The following is a 6,801-nucleotide window of genomic DNA, read 5'->3' as shown; positions in this document are numbered from 1 at the left end:
GATCACCTTCCTTTGGATACCCATAGCTGCAATTCTGCATATCCTCTTCTAGCAGAGTTGCTGTACCTTTACTTTTTAGTTAACTAGGATCTCTATCTATTCATGCTTAATCTTCTCTTCCCATCTCTCCTTTATACCTTAATTCCCTGAAATTAAATGTCTTTCCATGAGTAAGATAATATCCCTGCTTATTCATTTAGTATTATTGATTGCCAATTTTATAGTACCTCTATTCAATTCAATTCAATTCACCAAAGGCCTGTTATATGTGGGGTACCATGTTGAGGATACCAGAGGAAAAAAATAAAGCATAGTCCCTGCTCTCTGAAGGAGTTTTCACTTAAATGGGGGATCTGATGGGTGCTCAGATAATTATGTTTCAAGGTCAAATGTGATGATCCTGATTAGGATTGAATCCCATGAAGTGCTCATATTGTTAAAATTCTCACTGTATTCATAAATCACAAGAAGTGATTTGAGCTCACACTATTCAAAATCATAATTATGTGACATATATTGATTGCTTCTAGTCCACTGGAAGTATGCAGTGAGAATGAGAGACTTAGTTATACAAAGAAAAGAGTGAGAAATATGAGGAGGAAAGGGTGAGAAAAATGAGTATTGACAGGGAATTTCAGTTGGGGACTCAAGAAGGGATTGAAGTGATTTCTGTTAATTCTTCCATTCTCCAAAATGTCCTACCCTGAGATTGTATGCTTACAGTTCTTACCTTCAAGGAGCTTACATTCCAGTCAGAAAGTGAAGCATCACATAAATTATTATAATATAAATTAATATAAAGTGATTTTTAAAAGAATTGGAAAGGTCAGTGATCTGAAAAATTTTCAAAGAAAGGAAGGATACCCAGGATGGAGTAGGGAAGAAAGTAGAGAAGATCTTTTGGGAAAGATGCCACATAAGATTAACTCTAAAGGAGGAGGAAAATGTCAATATGCAGAAAGGGAGGGGAAGAGAGGGAAGTCAAAGTATATGGATCAAATATACTCTTGCAGCTAAGACTGTTTCTCCCACCAGAAGAATCCAGGGAGAACATTCCCTGGCATGGAATATTCCTTCCTCTTCCAGGCAGTCATTTAATATTTATTTAGCATCTACTATGTTGTAAGCATTGCACTAAGTTTTGGGTATACAAATAAGAAAACACTGTAATATACATATAATGTCTGCCTTCAGGGAATTTGCGATTTAAAGGGGGAAGGCATTACATAAAAGGAAGCTAAAAAGGAGAGTGCCAGAAGGAATCTGGCACAGGAAACATGATGAAGTTGAGAGTGGAGTAGAAATCAGAGCAACTGCTGGCAAAATTTTACCCCCAAGGAAAAATCAAATCAAATTCACATTCCATTGTCCTTATATAATTCACTAATTCTCAATTCTGTTATTGGTCAAGATATTTCTATAAAGAACCTTTTTCACATTCTTTCATATCTCAAAGTTCATAGTAATTCCTTATGTAAACATTACTTCTATCAAGACCCACCCTACACCCCTAAGGACCTTTCTAAAACTCAGCGTGGATCACCATGTTATAGATGTAGATAAACCAATGGCTAATATCTGGAGCAGGGAAGAACAATTAGAAATACAATGACCAGACCTTTGCTTATTCTTCTTTTCTAGTGAACAATAAGACATTTGTAAGTTCAAATAGAATTTCACAACTAGGAGGCAGGAATCTGGAGAAAACATGGCTTAAGTATGGGATCCTGATGTATTCTGGTTTTGGACATCTATATTTTTATCAATCCCAACACTATCGTTTTCCTTGAGCATTATTGAATTTAATGAGAGCAAGCCATCTTAGTTAAAAACAAACAAAAAAATGAGATGACAAGAGAATGTGAACAGGAACCCAATTAATTGATTTGCTAATTGTTCTCCCTTGTTACAGACATCCAGCAATGTTCACTCTGGTTGTGATGCATGCAGCTTGGGCTCTGTAGTATTTTCCACTTGTTTATCTCACTTTGTAATTATTCTCTAGGTATTTTATGAATTTATGCTTTGTCTTCTGAACTAGGTTATATGCATTAATTCTCTTGTGCTTCTGTGAGCAATGAAGTTCAACTCTGAGCATGCATAAGATGCTCAATAAATCCTGAATGAATGGGCAAGTGAAGGAAAGAATGACAAAAGCAAGTCTAAAAATATAGCACAGTATTAATTATGGCATTATAAAGATTTTCTATGGATTGTGGGTAGTTAAACAACAACAGTAACAACAAAAGTCAAGTTTGTTGAAAACAGTTCATTGTTTTACAAACCTAAAAGTAGTAACAACCATGCTGGTGAAACCACTCTCAGGAAGATATGAACCAGGGCTATGAACCAGTTTAGAGGCATGTATAGATCATAGAGGAGAAGTCCAATTGTGTTCACCACTTTAAGTGGTAGCATCAACTGAAGTCTTACTCTTGGGTAAAGATTACTAAAGTATTTGCATGGCCAATATCAATACTTTCATTTATTCATTCATTTATTCATTTATTTGTTTATTTGTTTGTTTGTTTGTTTGTTTGTTTATTTATTTATTTGTGACTTGTGTTTCTTTAAAACCCATAAAATGTGTTTTTAATTGGTTTATTGGTATTAATTACTTTAAACATATTCTTTCCATTGAGCTTTTGGCATATACCATCATATCTTATTGACTGGTATATTTTACCTGGATGAAAACTAAGATATTTTAATTAGTGCCTTTATCCAGGCAGATCTGACTGTGCTACTCCACTACTCAATAAACTCCATAACTTTCTATGATCTCCAGGACTGAATGCAAAATCTTGTTTCATTTTCAAAGCCTTTCATAACCTCGTCATTGTCTGCTCCTCAAGCTTCCAGCTTTTTTAACATTCTTGGATCCAGTGATGATGGACAACTTGCTAGTCCATAAACAATATGGTGCACCTCTTGATTCTGGGAATTATTTCCTTTTTTTTATTTTCAGAGGAGAGTGTGAATGCAGTCCCCCACTACCACAAAGTATGTAGTTGAATTGCCTGCATTTGGGGAAATTGCAGGGGTCAGGCCATTGAGAGTGCAATGGATAAGCCTTGTCCTGGGGGAAACCACCTTTATGATCATAGAATTACCCCTGCCAGTTTAGTATATTCTGGTAATTTTTTCTGTCTCTCATGCTTGCAATGTTCTCCCCTACTTCCACATAGCTTTCTTCAAGACCCAACTAAAATTCTGATTTTTTTTAAAGAAAGTTTTTATCAACTCTTCTTAATTCTAGTGACTTACTCCTGTTAATGATTTCTTATTTATTCCTGCTATAGCTGGATATTTTTCTGTTTGTTGCCTCTCCCATTGGATTGAGATCTTTTGGAAGCAAAGACTGCCTTTTGACTCTTTTCGCATCTTTATATTTTTAACATATAGTGCCTGAGGCATAGCTGATCCTTGATAAATGTTCATTGACTAATTCAATGTGATCCTCAAATTCAAGATTTTTTGTCTCTATTTTTCTGTGTCATATATATGAAGAATTTTACTTTTATTAATTCCCAAAATCTCATTGATGCAAGTTGTAATGAGTTGACAAATTATTTAGCATGTTTTTAGTGAATATATATTAAGTTGATATATCCATGAATATCATGTGATTAATCTTATGTTCTCCTGTAACTCTCTTTTTGATTGAAAACTTATACCCAGTTATTTAGTAGACCTGAAAATGGGCTTAAAGGTAGGAAAAAAAATCAAAAAACTTTAAATGGATTCCTTGAAGATGACATGTCTTCTAATATTAGTTAGCATGTATTTGTACATATATGCATGTATACATTATATATAGTTATAAACATATAGAGTTTTATATCAATTGATCCTAATATTATTGTATTATTGGCATCTTTTCAATAGAAAACTATTTATCATGTTAATTCACTTAAATTAATACACATTTTATTCATAAAGAAAGATAATACTTGCCCTCAGGGAACTTACAAAATAATAGAGGAAGAGAATACACAAAGGGGAACTGAAAAGTGGGGAGTGGATGCAGAGAGGAAAGGTTCTGCAGAGTTGAAACTAAACTGAGCTACTAATGGTAAGCGGAGAATATATAAACATAAAATGTTCTAGTATTCCCTGTACTTGGTTCTGTACCATACCTTTGCAGAACACGAAAGGCGGTGTGTAGTATGAAGAGGATATTGTTGCTGTTGGTTGTCCTTCATTCATTCTTGCCCAAAGTCACACAGATAGTAAGTATCAAGTGTCTTAGGCCAGATTTAGACTCAGGTACTCCTGACTCCAGGTACTCTATTCTCCTCACCATTTACTTGGCCCTATTCTGGACACTTATGTTGAGTCCCTTTTCGGAATTCTCTCAATCTTCCCCAGCTGAATGATGGAGGGGTGGGAGACAAGGAAGGCAAGTTCTCCCTATGCATCAAGGTCCTCAAGATCTCCATTTCTTAAACCAAATATTAGTGCTTAAATATCTTTCCCAGTCCCTTAATCCACTCCTATGAAACTTAGTAAGATAAGGCTCTAGTGCTCAAGGACACCAGGTGAAGAAAATTTACAGTGCCCCCTACACAACAGTTCCTAACAGCCCCTTATCCTTCATTTTTGAAAGTAAAATTTTTCATGTATGCCAAAGAAAACTAGAGACAAAAAAGTCTTGAATTTGAAAATCAAATTGAATTAGTCAGTCAATGAACATTTAAGGACCAACTATGCTGCAACGACTATATGCTAAGTATAAGGAATACAAAAAGAGGCAAGAGATAATCTTTGCTTTCAAGAATCTCAGTCTGATGGGAGAAGCAACCAATAATAAGTACATGACAATGGGAAATGATGTCATGACATGCAAGGAAATTGGATTTAAATAAGACAGAGTGCAAAGTCACTAACTTTAATTTCTTCTCTGGAAACATCTGGGTCCAGAGGCCAGATATAGATCAAGACAGCTGGAGATGAAGTGGATATAGACTTTGAAGCCAGGAGAAAGATCTGAAATAAAGTCCTATTTCTAATGCTTATTGGTGGCAATGTGACTCTTGATCTGAGGATCTGAGTTCTCAATGTTTTCTAGAAAATTTCTAAGGCTGAAGTTGCATCTGTGGATGGTGTTGTTTTCCCCCCAGGAGTTCTCTATACTGATAAAATCACCCATCTGGTCCTTATCTCTTTATGAGAGAGACATGGGCACAGAACTCAACTATGTAAGGTTAAATAAAATTTGAAACTAGCAACAAAATTTTCTTAGTGGGTCAAGTGTATCAGAAAGTAGATTGAGAGATCATTTACAAATCAGTTGAATACAGGGGTGGCTAGGTGGTGCAGTGGATAGAGCACTGACCCTGGAGTCAGGAGTACCTGAGTTCAAATCCAGCCTCAGACACTTAATAATTACCTAGCTGTGTGGCCTTGGGAAAGCCACTTAACCCCAATTGCCTTACAAAAAATAAATCAGTTGAATAAAAATAGATATTTGGTTCAACTGAAAGCAAATCACTTCAGACCAACTATCAATTCTGGTGCCAGTGACATCCCTCTTTGTTCCTGTAATAATCAGTATTAATTTTAGAATTTATGCCATAGCACACTTAGACTTCACTTCTCTCAATTTTCCTTGGTGGCTCCTGCCTAAATCTCAGTGCTCACCCAAGTATCAAACTCTGGGTATTGTTTCCTCAAAAGAATGGTGGTAAGAATAAAAATAGATACATGGACCATTTGTTTCCTTGGTCACTAGACTAATGGAGAATTATCCTGTGTACTGTTTCATAATGTTTTCCCATGGGTAGCCAACTGCCATCAACAACTCATCAATAACTAATCTCAGATCCAGGACAACCTGGGAGACCTGTTATGGACAATGTCATTCACATCCAGATAAAAAAAAATACCAAAAAAAAAAAAAACCACAGAATCTGGATGAACATTATGTTCACTTTAAAAAAAATTCTCATTTTTTTCTCCCTATTGCATGGTTTCCTTTCTTTTCCCTTAGTCTTATTACTTCTCACACAAAATGACTAATGTAAACATGCTAAACACAATTTATATATACAACATCTGGTAGATTGTTCGATGCTGAGGGAAACGGGGTGGGAAGGAAGAGTGGAAGAAAATTGTATAACATAAATATGTAAGTAGATGAATATTGAAAAACTTTTATAATATGTAATTGGAAAAATAATATAATATATCAATAGAAAACTAATCTCACATCAAGAATGAATAGGCATTACTTCTTAATTACTTCAATTTAATCAATTAATAAGCATTTATTAAGTGTCTTCTTAGAGCCAGGTACTATACAAAAATGTTGAGAATCAAATACAAAAGTAATACAATTTCCATACATTAAGACAAAGAGATATAAGCATATTCATAAATGAGTAAATTCTGGATATGGTCAAATATGTAAAGGCATTGTTGGAGGAGAGGTTACCAGTAACTGGGAAAGTCTTGAAAAATGTGGCACTGGAACTAAGCCTTCAATGGAGCTAGGAGATTCAGGAGATAGATATGAAAAGAAAAAACTATTCAAGGCAAAGAAGACAACTTTTGCAAAAGCATAGAAGCAAGAGTTTGGTATCATTTATGTGGAACAATAGAAATGATAGTTGACTTAGAAAGACTTGCTATCTTTTATAAGAAATTTTTTATCACTTCCTTATTGTTATTATTGTCATCCTGCAACTATCAAATTGCTTTTCATATGTTTGTATGTGTTCTATACATATATATGTATGTATGCATATAAATACATGAATTCAAGGGGAAATCTTATTTTTAAAATACATTATCATTTAT

General features: G+C 34.7%; 1 non-coding gene across 1 annotated transcript; it reads right to left on the bottom strand.

Annotated features, from left to right (window-relative positions):
• Window positions 1-2,965: 2,965 nt before the first annotated feature.
• LOC141492404 (U1 spliceosomal RNA) lies at window positions 2,966-3,130 on the bottom strand. The gene has a single exon (XR_012469884.1). It is a non-coding gene; the product is annotated as a U1 spliceosomal RNA (small nuclear RNA).
• Between the last annotated feature and the right edge of the window lie 3,671 nt (window positions 3,131-6,801).

Source organism: Macrotis lagotis, chromosome 6 (assembly GCF_037893015.1).
Source record: "Macrotis lagotis isolate mMagLag1 chromosome 6, bilby.v1.9.chrom.fasta, whole genome shotgun sequence".
Classification (NCBI taxonomy): Eukaryota; Metazoa; Chordata; class Mammalia; order Peramelemorphia; family Peramelidae; genus Macrotis; species Macrotis lagotis.
This window is presented reverse-complemented; position numbering and strand designations above follow the sequence as displayed.